The sequence below is a fragment of the Crocuta crocuta genome, unplaced genomic scaffold (genome assembly GCF_008692635.1).
Source record: "Crocuta crocuta isolate KB4526 unplaced genomic scaffold, BGI_CrCroc_1.0 scaffold48, whole genome shotgun sequence".
NCBI lineage: Eukaryota > Metazoa > Chordata > Mammalia > Carnivora > Hyaenidae > Crocuta > Crocuta crocuta.
The window spans coordinates 11563347-11578443 of record NW_027533089.1 but is presented as its reverse complement, the minus strand read 5'-3'; the positions used below and the strand labels follow the sequence as shown (position 1 = coordinate 11578443).

At 39.2% G+C, this 15097-nt stretch overlaps 1 long non-coding RNA gene across 1 annotated transcript in view; it reads left to right on the top strand.

Annotated features, from left to right (window-relative positions):
• LOC144216670 (uncharacterized) overlaps window positions 1-15097 on the top strand; it is a 45673-nt gene that overhangs the window by 11463 nt on the left and 19113 nt on the right. The window contains exon 2 of the long non-coding RNA XR_013330709.1: window positions 14660-14744. This is a non-coding gene — a long non-coding RNA (uncharacterized LOC144216670). The remainder of the gene's footprint in view (window positions 1-14659; window positions 14745-15097) is intronic.

The following is a 15097-nucleotide window of genomic DNA, read 5'->3' as shown; positions in this document are numbered from 1 at the left end:
CATCAGTGCTATTAATTACTACAAATTAATGTGACTCTCTCTTCCTCTGGTGATTGGAATAATAATCAGCCAGATTCGTGGAATGAGCACGGAGAACATATGCAACCCTGCCAAAAATAATAAGTTTAAAAACCGGTAGACATTTACAATCTTTGTGTTCAAAGACTGGATGGTTTCCTTCTTGCCAGTTGTGACCTCACTTTACCCCATCTTCCCGATTCCTGGGATCTTCTTCATGTGCTTTTTCCTGTGTGATGACAGAGGGAGGCATCATGCTCTCGCCAATAATTATTGGAGCAGAGATAAAATCTTTATTGTGCTCCGTTGAGGTGTGGGGAAATATAACCCTCTCCAAAGTGATGGTTTTCTGGGAAAGGAACCCAACTGCCAGAAGTCCTAAAATGTGGCCACTTTCTAGCCTGAAAACTTTGCTCTGCAGTGAGGCTGATAATTAAAATTCCATGATGCTCTCACTCTGACAGGGCAGTAGGCAAGACTCATGGGGGAAAGAGGAACCCTAATTAGAGATTCTGGGTATCCAGAATGATGCAAACAGAAGAATTTCTGCCAGCATTTTGTGCTTCTCTCCATCTACAGATGCCCATTGCCAGGACTCATCTGTTCCCCCTCAGATCCACATTTTAAAGTAGAATGGGATTTTCATCGTACCAGCTAAAAGGATTGTGATTCTAGATCCCTAGACCCCCATTTTACTCAGTGAAATGCCGTACCACGCTAGAGCTAAATAAATACTTGTGTTGTTAAATGTAATAATTATATGTTCTAAAATATTTTAAAAGCCAACATATTACATATTAATTAGTAATAACATACTTCCTGGTGCTTTCTGATGCGTAAGATTTTTTCTAGTTTATTTTGCTAGTCTCGGCACTTTAATGCCCTCCTTCTCAAAGTTACTTTATGCTTTCTGCTTCTCACTTTGTGAACCAATTGCAGGTGGTTTCTCACATCTGAGTACAAATGCTTGGACCATCTTTTGAGGTACACTGAAGAACGGAGTTTGGCCGCATGACATGGGAATTCATTATAATTTCGGGGGAGGTTCTTTTATACAGCAGGGAGTGAACATCTCATGACATGAACAAATTTTTCACTTAGTTGAAGGGTCCAGGGTTGGGAGGGAGGGAGCCTCCAACTCTCTCTTGCCATTGGAAATAGGATTACAATCTGAAATAACATGCTGTCTCTTCCTGTTGGCTTGGGATGAGCCACAGCTCTAGAAAACCATCATTTGCTAATTGTGTTAGCAGACTACTCTGTATTGGTTGTGTGGGCTTTCTTAATCACAGAGAAACACGTATCATAATAATACCTCCAAACTTGCAGTAGGAATGTGCCAGGTGTATACTGTTGTTTGGACTTATTTTACTACCGACTACACCTAAGTGTGGGTTTTAACACAGAGAGGAATTATCTTGACACCATCTGGCAGCAGTTTTTCATGTCTGACAAAATTTTAAACTCAGTTTGAAGCTTGGCCAATGATAAATATGCTTAGGATTCCACAAGAACTTGGTCCACCTCTGACCTTATACATACCAGGGCATTTGTCTCAAACTGTGGTTACAGTATTTTATTGATGTGCCTAATCTGTTATCCAGGAGCCACAATTCTTATGATAGATAGGATATTTGCTTGGATGGTGACAAGGAAGTTTGGGATGATTTTTTCTCTTTTTTCACTGTCAAGAAATGGATCCCGGCTCTAAGTCTGGATTTAAGTGTAAGTTTTCCATTTCAAGGGCTTCTCAAGATCTGTTCAGAAAGAGCATTAAAGGGGAGAAGGGGGTAACAAATGCTTATAAAGCCTCCACAGAAAAGTCTGATAGATAAAAGCGTGGTTCTGAAGACGTGTTTTCCTTCCCTACGTGCTCGCTCAGCAAATGCAGAAGGAATTTATTGTCGGAAATTTGTGTAATCATTTTTATCTGTTTACTTGGCAAGATGCTACATGAGCTCTAGTCTCTATTTTAGGTACCCTGGTTTTATTATAAGCATGCTTCAGTTCCTCCAAATGTCTTCACGGATTTGAAGGGGCTGCTCAAGCTTTGTCACTTATTTTTAACCATATAATTTTCCAAGAGAGGAACACTCTTGCAAAGCCGGACGTGTGATGTGTGAGCACATATTGACCACTCACTCTTAGTTTAATGCTTCCTGGCAGCAATGGCACATCGGGCAAGAGTTCAAACAACACGTTTGCCTGGAGTTCAGTATCCATTTAAATCAAATTTGTCAGCTTTCCATTTTTTAATACTGTTTTTTATTTTTATTAAAATGCAAGCTAATAAATACCTTGTTAAGTTTGATGGCATGCCTTGATATGAACAAGCCATATTCTGAGTGGGGACAAAAAATGACTCAAGGGCCCTTGTTAGTACAATAATGCAACGATCTTTTTCTGGAGAGTTAATTTACAAAACATTTGCATTTACCTCCTTCTTTCCCCACTGTTATTTCTGTCACTTATAAACCTGCACATGAAGGCCCCAGAACACATGTATGTATTTCCATTATGTGAGGAGGTACTTCCTTCGCCTGCTCATTTCCACGTTGGCTTCCTCCACCTGTTTCTCTTTCTTTTTTAAATTTTTTAATGTTTATTAATTTCTTTTGAGAGAGAGAGACAGAGCACAAGTAGGGGAGGGGCAGGGAGAGAGGGAGACACAGAATCTGAAGCAGGCTTCAGGCTCCAGGCTTCGAGCTGTCAGCACAAAGCCCAACGCAGGGCTTGAACTCGTGAACCAGGGGATTATGACTTGAGCTGAAGTCAGCCACTCAACCGACTGAACCATCCAGGTGCCCTTTGTCTTTCTTAAAGCTAAATATTTTCGGTCGAGGACTGGTATCTCAGTTCTCTAATTATTATCAGTTTGATACCAATGAGGGTTGTGAACCCTCACAAATTGTGTATGTGCAAGGATTTAAGAACTGTTCTCCAAAATGTTTTCCTGCAATTAAAAAGGGTGGGGGGAGGGTGACGGTGAGGGTAAGGGTATTCAAACTTTCATAGGCAGGTAGAAATATAGCTATGTATTCTAGGACATTTATTCACATACATGTACGTATACCAATATAATGTATGATCTGATTTCTCAGCAAATATATCTTCATCTGATAGGTGAGTTATCTTTTCACTTTGCTCATGAAGTGAGCAGAAGAAAATGGCAGATGAATGATCAGCTGTTGGTTATTCTTCACCATGTAGAGTGATAGATGAACACTTTAATTTAGCGCCTTTATGTCTGCTCCTAGTTTGAGACTTTTGTTTTTTATTGTAGTATGCTGGCTAGAATGAAGCTCCATATACTTGGGGCAAATTATAATGAGACAAATTGCAAATGCAGGCATTGATGCTTTTCTCTATTTGTGATACTGCAAATTGTCCCAAAAAGGGATTGTAGGAGAGACTTTGAATGTTTCATGGATGGATTAGTAACCAATGGAACACGTGCACACACAACACTGGTATTGGTTTCGATCTACATTATAGTTGCTAAAATTGACAACAGTACTTCTCCCCCATATGAAAATTTTGTGCTTTTGGAGAAAAGAAATGGCAATTTTACTTCATTTCACTACTCTTGCAACAGTTTCTTAGGCAAGAGGGTATAGAACTGGATGTTACCTCTGAACCTGGTTTATATTTTTATGGTTATTATTTTTATGGTGGTAAAAATGACAGCAAATGTTAAAATCATTTCTAAAAAAAATCAAAGAAAGCACTTCAATAGATGTATCAAAACATAAACTTTGTGCATAATCTTGAGTTACTAAGCAATTATTTTATTCAGCTGCACAAAAGGCTTTTATGATCTGACCTTTCGATGTCCCAAATTTAAAACTTGAGACCCCCTTTTACTAAGTGCCACCACCAATGGTTAAAGACATGACCATCTCTTTCATTCCTTGATCTAGAGGGTGGTCTTCCTCTCCTCACCTACTTATCTGCTCATGGTATATTTTCTAACATGACCTTTAATAAATTCCATCCTACTAGTCAACCCAAATACAGATATCTAGTAAATCCATTTGATTACATAAAAAATGACTTATCAACCACCATTCACACACTTCCATTATTTAGCAATACAGCTAAACTTCAGTGATGTGAACATCTGTTTTCTCTCTCTATTTTAAAATGGCAACAGCTTGGGGCGCCTGGCTGGCTCACTTGGTACATCATGTGACTCTTGGTCTTGGGGACCTGAGTTCAAGCCCCACTTTGGGTATAGAGTTTACTTGAAGAAAAAATTGGTTGAAAATGGCAATAGCTCTGGCATGGTATATGTGGTTCTTCTTAACTAAATAGGGAAGTAGTAGTGTTGTAATGATCCATTTGCAACCTGATTTGGAAAGGGCTACCCTAATCTTGCAAGGTCTTGGGCAAGTCATTAATTTAATGGAATTCTATTTTCATATTAGAAAAAAAAATAATTAAAGGCCACATATTCATCTCACGAATGTGTCAGACCCTGTTGTATCCCTGAGGATACAATCACGAATAACACAAGTAGGGGTCTGAATTTCCAGATCTTATAGGGCAGAGAAAAGAGAAGAAAATAAATATATTACAAGGGAGTTGATAAATACAATGGCTGTGGTAGGACAGAAGGCCAGAGGAACAGAGAGGAAGGAGATCCAACCCAGCCTAGGGCGGTATGAAGGGTTAGAGAATGCTTCTTGCAGAAGGGTATGTCTAAGGCAAAGGAGGATATTGACTAGAGAAAGAGATACAGAGAGAATGAAAGGGAAGAGTGTTCTAGGCAGCAGGAAAGGCAGGGCCAAACCCAGAGATAAGAGAAGTCATGGCAAAAGTAAAGGATTAAAGGTATTCATTTGGCTTGGGCCACAGAGTTTGAGGGACAAGCTCATGTATGAGATAAAAATAATTTTTAGGAGTGCCTGGGTGGCAGTCAGTTAAGCTTCTGACTCTTGATCTCGGCTCAGGTCGTGATCTCACAGTTTATGAGTTCGAGCTCCACATCGGGCGCTGTGCTGATGGTGCAGAGCTTGTCTGGGACTCTTTCCTTCTCTCTCTGCCCTTCTCCTGCTTGTGCTTTCTCTCTCTCTCAAAATAAACTTAATTTTAAAAATTAAAAAAAGAACTTTAGAATATTAGAACATAATTGTTTAAAAATAAGTACTTGGTACAACTAGTCTTGATTGTGTAAATACGACTTACTAGTAATGATGGAGCCAACTAAAAAGATTCTAGGATGGTCTTATTGCAAAGCACTGTGCCCAAAGCCACAGATGGCATAAAGGTAGATAAAACACATCCATATTTTCAGACAAGTATGCAATCCAGCAGAGGAGATAAGCAGGTAAACAATCAGTAATATGGAACAGAATGAAGTGGGTCCTCTGGTAGAAATATCAAAAAAGTGCCGTGGAAGACCAGAGAAATGGTGAATTGATCTAGGGGTGGGGAGTAGAACTTAATAAAGATAGTCGCTGCTGAGCTGGACATTGAAGAATGGCTAGGAGTGGCCGTGGTGTCATTTTCAGATATCTAAATGAGCATATATTATTAAGTTATCCAACAACAGAAAAGGGGTATCATAATCTTGCTTATGGATAAAGGCATGATAACACTAACATATGTACATTTATTTATTTGTTGATTTTTCTTATTATTAAACATAAAAGATCTCCCACATCACGTAAAGTGTGAAAATAAGCTAGCAAAATAAAGATAAGGGAGCCATAAAACTGGGAAAATATCTTAGATCATACAGAATAGCTACCTTTTATTTTTTAAGTGTTTATTTATTTATTTTGAGAGAGAGAGTGCAAGCAGGGGAGGAGCAGAGAAAGAAAGAGAGAGAGAGAATTCCAAGCATGCTCCACATGGGGCTTTAGCTAACGAACTGTGAGATCATGACCTGAGCCGAAATCAAGAGTCGGTCGCTTAACCAACTGAGTCACCCAGGTGTTCTCTTCTATTGTTTTTAAATACATGAATCTCAAGTCCAGAAAGTTAAGAGGCCTGCCCAAGATCACAGAAACAGTTTAAAAGTAGAGACAAGACCCCTAGACCACCAGCATTCCTACCACACTCAGGTGCCTCCTTCAGTAAGAAATCCATTAGCATTAAATAAACAAAAACTAGTTTACCTTAGAAAGGTACTAGACAATTTTTACATACAGTATATAATTTTACGTACATGTTGATTTTGAACTAATTTGTTCATCAACATTTCAAACATTAAAATTTGTAGGTAATAAATTAAATTAAGGAGAAATATTTTAAAGCAAATTAAAAATAAGATTACCAGGAAAATTTGAGGATATGTGATAATATTCATAGCAAATTGTTAGAAGGAGAACACAGAAGTATTGCATGTTGGCTGTAACTTAATGATATAGTCCCATATGCACAGAGGAAAAAAATCAGCAAAGATATATTTAATGCCCTGCCTCTTTCTAGAGTGTTTAAAATATTATTGCTAAATCAATTAATGTGTTCTGGCTATATAAAATATTAAAAAATTAAAGAGAATTCATCAGTCTATGCTTGTTTTTCCAATTTTCTGTAGCAGTTATTCACCATAACTGAGATATAATAATGAATCATGGTAGTTTATGATTCAGAACAGATGAGTAAGATAGCAGAGACTTTTATATAACACATAATTGTATTATACAAACAAAAGACGATCCTGGGATTCTTTCTATTCTCTGTTCTTCATGATTTAAAAATGATGACTTCTCCTTACTATGCTTTCTGGCCTCTTAATGTTTTAGGACATACCCATTCAGAGTTGTCTATATGGTCCTAAACCATCACAACCCTCTTCCTTCCAGTGGGAGGGGCTGGCCCTCAACTCTATCACTCTAAGGCCTTCACCATCCACCCAACACAGAGCTTTCTTGATTCACTTCTTCTTCCCATCCCATGTACAAACCAGTGGTAAGCTTTGTCTGCACTATCTCCAAAATAGATGTTGAATCTGAAAAACACCTAACCCCTTCTTCACTTAGGAACTTAGTCTGAGTCCTCAGCGGCCCTCACCTGGAACATTGCAACAACCTGTTAGGTGCTCTTGCCTCTCAAAACTGCATCCTTCACATGAGGCCACAGTAAGGCCACAGCCTGGCCCACACTCCCCAGCAGGTTTCCATACACTGACGACAGCCTCCAAAGTCCTCCCCCTGCCTAAAAGGCCCCAATCATTTGGACCTCACTTATTTCCCAAGCCTCCTTCCCTCCTTCCCCTTCCCTTCCTTTTGGCCCTCTGGCCTTGTTTTTGTTCCCAGAACAAGCAAGCTCTTCTTAAGATATGTTTCCCTGGGTCTTTGCGTGGCCACTCCTTTTCCTTGGTCTTCCCTCAAATGTGTCCTCTTCAGAGAAGCCTTTTCCTACTCCGGCTGAAGGATCACCTCTGCTTCCTCTTTGCTGGCACCCTCCTTCATCCTCCCTGTGATGCTTCTAAGTAACTAAAATTATCCTCTCCATTTCTTTTTAACATGTGTAGTCTGTCTTCCCTGACCATTCCACAAGGACAGGAACTTGTCTGTCTTGTTCACCACTCTATTCCTGACTCACCAACTCACTGCTAAGCCCTTGTAAAAGCTCTTTCCCACACCCCCTTCTATGAACACCTTTGAAGTGTCGCCAAAAGAGTGGAATATCACATGAGAAGATAGGGTTTTGTCCAGAAGAGACTCTTTATGATAGAGAACAAACTGAGGGTTGATGGAAGGGGGGTGGGGGGGGATGGACTAAATGGGTGATGGGTACCAAGAAGGGCACTGGTTGTGTTGAGCACTGGGTGTTATATGTAAGTGATGAATCACTAAACTCTAATCCTGAAAACATCATACTATATGTTAACTAACTAGAATTTAAATACAAATTTGAAGGAAAAAAGAGAAGAGAGAATTGATCCTGTTCCTGACTGTGAGAAAGTATTCTCACTTGCAAACCCAGGCAGAATTCTTACTTGAGGAGGCTGTTGTGGAGTTTAAATGAGGTAATGAATGTGAAATGCAGTGCTGACTACAGAAATAGGCACATGGCAAATAGGAGTGATCATTAATAATATTTCTGCTTGGCATAGCACAGTGGTCCAAGTCAGTAAGTGTGAGCCCTCCTTCCTTTTCTCCTTCATTCCTTTTTCCTGTTAAATCACTTATTCATATATTTACTCATTTTCAAAGGTATCTGCACTAACTCTGGGGTTTTCCATACAAAATCAGAATACGGGACACCCACAGATGCTTCCTCAATGATCTTTGTTTCCTCATCACTCATTACTGTTCACTGTGCCCCTGAGTCTTGGTTACCAGGACTGCTGCTGCTATCGCCCCACATGTTGCAGATCAGAGCTGATTGTGCTCTGGCAAAACTTTAAAATACGTCTCCCCACTTCTGTGATAGTGAACAGCAGACAACATGGTAAAGTTTGGACACTTCTGCTGCTCCTCTGTTCTTCCCCAAGCTCATCATACCGACTGAGTTGGAATCCAATGTTTTAACCCCTAAGGACCATGGCTTCTTCTCCCTTCATCAACATGACAGCCTACTCCAGTCGAAGTCTTGATTAAGGGCATATTGCTCAGTGTGGAACTTCTGTGTGGTGAAACTTAGTTTGTAAAGAGTTTCTCCTACTCAAGGATCATACATGTAGTCATGGATGGAAATAAGGCAATGCAAAAGTACGAATGTGCAGGACATTAGTTTCAGGATTTCTACCAGTAAGGTCACTGTTTTATGATGTATGAGTGATTTGGGTGTGCAAATTTTGTAAAGCAAATGAATTCCATACTGACCTCCTGAGTGTAAGATAAGGTGCAACTACTGGTGCTTATGTAAACCATGAAGAGGTGCTTGGTGAGTCCAGCCTCACACATTTAAAACATGTGATTGATTTTGGGGCACCTCGGTGGCTCAGTCAGTTAAGCATCCAACTTCAGTTCAGGTCATGATCTCACAGTCCATGATTTCAAGCCTCACATAGGGCTCTGTCCTGACAGCTCAGAGCCTAGAGCCTGCTTCAGATTCCGTGTCTCCCTCTCTTTCTCTTTGCCCTTCCCCTGCTCATGCTCTGTCTGTCTCTCTCTCTCTGTCTCAAAAATAAATAAACGCTAAAAATTTTTCAAATACCGTGTGATTGATTTCATCTCATTTTTGTTAAGACCATACCTCTATCAGCATTAGTTTTGTTAAATTGCAGCTATTTATTTTATGCTAGTTCTGAAAGGTAGTACTGTACATTAATCATTTCCATAAACCTAGCATATAACTGAGACACATAAGTGCCAGTTACAGTAAATACTGGTTGAACCAATGAAAATGTATATGCCTTGGCTATATTTATATGACTATATTTACCAGACAGATGTCTGGTTGATTCAGTAGCTTTAAAGACTGATCTGGGGGCGCCTGGGTGGCTCAGTTGGTTAAGAATCTGACTTTGGCTCAGGTCATGATCTCACGGTTCGTGAGTTTGAGCCCCATGTCGGGTCTGTGCTGACAGTTAGCTCAGAGCCTGGAGACTGTCTTTGAATTCTGTGGCTCCCTCTCTTGTTGACCCTTTCCTGCTCACGTTGTCTCTCTCTCTCTCAAAAATAAATAAAACATTTAAAACAAATTTTAAAAGAGACTGACCTGTATCATTATACAGAAAAAATCAAGGGGACTTAACATACATTTTATTTCTGTTCACCAATTCCTCACATCTGTATGGTATGCAGCCATTATAAAGCCCTCCCGCATAAACTCATTTAATCCTTAGAACAATATTGTGAGGTAGCAATCTAAGTCTCAGGACTAAAGCTGACATGGTTCCAAAGGCCAAGTAACATAAAAGAGTGACACATTCTGAGAACATGGGCCTAAATCTGACATTTACTCCAGAGTCAGCTTTTAAGAAATGTCATAGGAATTTAGCGACTTTTATTTTGTTGTTATTTTAAACAATCTTTAGAGACCTTTACTGTTGTTTTCCTTTTCTTTTTTTTTAATGTTTTATTTATTTTTGAGAGAGAGATAGAGACAGCGTGAGCAGGGGAGGGTCAGAGAGACAGGGAGACACAGAATACGAAGACAGGCTCCAGGCCTGAGCTAGCCATCAGCACAGAGCCCGACGTGGGGCTCGAACCCACAAACCGTGAGATCATGACCTGAGCCAAAATTGGACGCTTAACCAACTAAGCCACCCAGGCACCTCTACTGTTGTTTTTCTGATAGTAAGTAGAAATGAAATCAACCATGTTGGTTATTTGTTCTATTTCACTCACATCCTAGATTCAACATATCTTACAGTTGAAATTTTTCATCCATTCCTTAAAAAAAGGGTCTTTCGGCTTTTGCTTGCAGGCTCAGTTGTAAGGATAGGAGCCTCTTATTTTATTGAGATAGAATCTCCATTAGTAACTTGCCTCTGTTGGTCCCAGTTCTTTCCTTCATCAGCAGTGACCCTCGGTTCTTCTACAGCTTCTTGTACGGGGTGGTGTCCAGGGTCCTCACTGTATTGTGAGTGGACACAAGCTCAGGTTCCAGCATCAGGGCTTGCTATGTGACCTCAGTCGTTCCTTATGTGATAAAAGTACATGAGTAGGAGGATTAAAAGTAACAACCCAGGGGCGCCTGGGTGGCTTAGTCGGTTAAGCGTCCAGCTTTTGCTTAGGTCATGATCTCGCGGTTTGTGGGTTCGAGCCCCGTGTCGGGCTCTGTGCTGACAGCTCAGAGCCTGGAGCCTGTTTCAGTCTGTGACTCCCTCTCTCTCTCACCCTCCCCTGCTCATGCTGTCTCTCTCTCTCTCTCTCTCTTAGCAATAAATAAAACATTAATAAAAAAAGTAACAACCCATGTGATAGTACTCAATAAATTATTTTCCAAAGTTATATTTTATCACCACTATTAATCCTAGTTACCCTATGAACATTCTCTAGTTTGTCAATATGCCTTTTATAATTCAGCCCCCAAATTCAGACAAAATATTTCAGATGTAAGCCATATGTTTAGTAATTAATGAATTTGATTATGTTCCCCTAGAACCTGGCAGAAGAGAACATTTCTTTCTATACAATAAACAAACCATATGCATAACTACCATGACTAGATTCAGATATGTAAATAGACACATGATTGTCTAACTTTGAACAAGTAATTTTTTCCAGTTTTTGAAAGCAATATTTGACCTACATCACTGTGTAAACTTAGGTGTACAGCATGATGGTTTGATTTATACACATTGTGAAAAGGATCAGCTAACATCCATCTTCTCATATAGATACAATAAAAAGAAAAAAGAAGAAAAAAGAAAAAAATCCTTATGATGAGAGCTATAGCATTTACTCTCTTAAGTTTCTTACATATCATACAGCAGTGCTAGGTAGGCGTTACATTGTGATTACGATCCTTATTTATCCTATCGCTGGAAGTTCGTACTTTTTGACCACCTTCTTCCAATTCCCTGTCTCCCCACTCTGTCTCTGGTAGCCACAAGTCTGATCTTTTTTTCTATGGGTTTGAACTTTGTTTTGTTTTGTTTTACAGTTCACATATAAGCGAAATCATACAGTATCTCTTTTTCTGTCTGACTTATTTCATTTAGCATGATGCTTTCAGGATCCATTCATGTTGGTGCAAATGACAGATTTTCCTTATTTTTTATGGCCAAATGATATTCCATTGTGTGTATATACACTACAATTTCTTTATCCATTCATCCATTGATAGACACTTAGGTTGTTTCCATGTCTTGTCTACTGGAGATAATGCTGCTATTAACATGGGGATACAGATATCTTTTTAAGTTGGTGCTTTCATTTCCTTTGAATATATTCTCATAGGTAGAATTGGTGGATCATATGGACCTCTATTTTTAATTTTTTGTGGAACCTCCATATTGTTTTCCATAGTAGCTGTACCAATCAAAATTCCCACCAATAGTGAATGAGAGGTCCCTTTTCTCCACATCAGCATTGGTTATCTTTCGCCTTTTTAAAACATATTTATTTATTTTTGAGAGCACAAGTGGGGGAGGGGCTGAGAGAGGGGGACAGAGAGTGGGATCTGTGCTAACAGCAGTGAGTCCAATGCGGGGCTTGAACTCATGAACCATGAGATCATGACCTGAGCTGAAGTTGGCCATGCAACTGACTGAGCCACCCCAGGCATCCCTAGATTTCATTCCTTTTTGTGGCTAAGTAATATTCCATTGTGGGTGTGTGTATATATATATCTATATATCTATATATACATATATAGATATATAGATATATATCTTTATCCATTCTTTTACCAATGGACACTAGAGATGCTTCCAGTGTTTTTTTTTCCCTATTGAATTATATTAGTTCTTTATGTATTTTGGATATTGACCCCTTACCGGATTTATGGCTTCCAAATATTTTTTCCCATCATGTAGTCTGTATTTTTACTTAGTTGGTGGTGTCTTTTGCTTTGTAGAAGGCTTTTAGTTTGCTGTAGTCTCGCTTGTTCTTTTTTTTAATTTTACTTCGTATGCTTTCAGTGTCCTATCCAAAAATCTATTACCAAAGCACTTGTCAAGGAGCTTTATTCCTATGTCATCTTCTAGGGGTTTTATGGTTTTAGGTATTACACTTAAGTCCTTAAACTACTTTGGTTAATTTTTGTGAGTGATGTGAAATATGGGTCCAGTTTCATTCTTTTACTTTAAACTATCCAAATATCCCAGCACCATTTTATGAAGAGATGGTCTTTCTCCATTAAGTATCCTTGGCTTCCTTATCATATAGTAGTTGACTCTATCTGCTTCAGTTTATTTCTAGGCTCTCAATTCTGTTCCATTGGTCTATTAGTCTGTTTTTAATGCAAGCACAGTACTGTTTAGATAACTACAGCGTTATACTATAGCTTAAAATCAGGAAGTGTGATACCTCCTGGTTTATTTGTCCTTCTCAAGATTTCTTTGGCTGTTCAATGTCTTTTGTGGTTCCATATAAATCTTAAGAGTTTTTGGGGTGCCTGGGTGGCNTATATCTAATATATATAATAAGATAATATATAATAAGAATCTATAGATAGCTTTTGGTAGTATTGACATTTTAACAATATTAATTCTTCCAATCCATGAACATCAGATATTTTTCCATTTACTCATGTCTTCTTCAATTAATGTCATCAAAGTCATGTAGTTTTCAGATTAGAAATCTCTCACCTCCTTAGTAAAAGTTATTCCTAATTATTCCATTGTTTTGATGCTATTGTAAATGGGATCAATTTCTTTACTCCTTTTTCAGAAATTTCACTGTTAGTGTATGGGAACACTACTGATTTTTTATGTTAATTTTGCATCCTATGATTTTACTGAACTCATTGATTAGATCTAATGGTTTTTCGGTTGAGCCTTTGAGCAAGTTATTTTAAGGATTTGTTTCCTAAGGAGATATAAGACTATGTGGTTTGACTGATACTTATAAAGCTGCAAGAATTCTTACACCAAATGTAAGTGAAAGACCTGCTCACACCAACCAAGGCTGTTCCCTCATTTCAGCAGTGAATGCTCCCCAGCAACAAAATTGAGTGCTGGGGCACAGGAGGGAGTATACTGGGAGATGTAATCTCATTATCAATAGCTGACATATTATGATGATAGTGGCCTACTGTTTTAATATTGCAGCACACTAGGCTGTTTTTCAAATGCATTGTCTTCAGCCTGGAATTACCTACTGGAAAAATTCATAGGTCCTGCTATTGTTAGGATGCTGTGCTACGGACTAAAAGCTTTTCTTTACTCAGGTAGGAGCCAAAACAAATAAACCAAAGTCAATAGCCCCCCACTCCCATTTCCTACTCCCTTTCTTCCAAATACTTAAAAAGGGAAATCAATGCCTTTCTGTCTCTTCACTGAGTCTCATGAACATACATAGACAGATGCAAGGAGAAATTACGTAGCTAAGTGCGTAGATGCACATAAAAAGGTAGAAGGGTAGATAGAGGTGAGAATGGTAGGAGAGAGAGGTAGATAAATGATACATAGATAGATGTTAGATGATAGACAGGTAGATATGACAGAATGAGAGGTGGATTGTGGTATCATAGAAAACAACTCAGGCTGGGTGTCAGGATACTTGAATTCCAGTCTTGACTCTACCATTAACTTGCTTGTGATTTCGCTTAGTCCTTTAATGATTGTTACAATAGATTAGGGATGTAGCAACCACATGTTGGGCCATATTGGTAGGTCTTGAACCCTTAAGAAATAGCTCTATAAGTCCATCATTGCTGCCCTATTTGTCACCATTTCTCCCTATTAATAGTTTGCCAGGTTTCTCAGTAGAAGGCGTACTATTACTAGCCTCCCAACCATACTCTCAAAGATACCCATTTTCAGAAATGAGAGGGGGTTTACGGTATCTGAGACCCAATGATGTCTAGGTTCTAAATTCAATGATTAAGCCACCATACATAAACATACCTTCTTAAAATTTGCCACTCAGTATATATTTCCTATGAACACAATCTTTTCTGAGAACACTAATTTTTCTAACGTCTGTGGAGCGGGCCTGCTTTTGCAGCTAACTGGTTTTCCTAGGTCCAGACCAACTGAAAGGGTTCAAATCTTAGGCAAAATGATGACGTGTGAAAATTTACATATAGCTTGCTTCAGCTTTCCCTTTCTGTGCTCTATTTCCCACAGGGACAAGGACTCTTGTAAGGGCCTGATAACTTCCTGCTCTTTTAACTCTCACTGCACTCCAGAATAAGAGAAAGCCTGATAATTAGTAAGTATACATTATAAAATCCTACATCATTATGGTGGGAAGGGGCTTACAAATTTTGCTGGAGTGTCCACTGTCTGGAGTGTCTGTTGACAACTCAGCTTCACCACTACCTCTTCCAGCCAGGAGATATCTTTCCCTCCATCCACTTCCCCATATGGTCTTGGGCCAGAGTCAGCATCTCTTTCATTAAGAGGGATCCCTACTGTGACAGATGCCTGGGTGGCTTAGTTGGTTAAGCATCTGACTTTGGCCCAGGTCGTGATCTCGTGGTCCATGAGTTTGAGACCCACGTAGGGCTCTGTGCTGACAACTCAGAGAGCCTGGAACCTGCTTCAGATTCTGTGTTTCCCTCT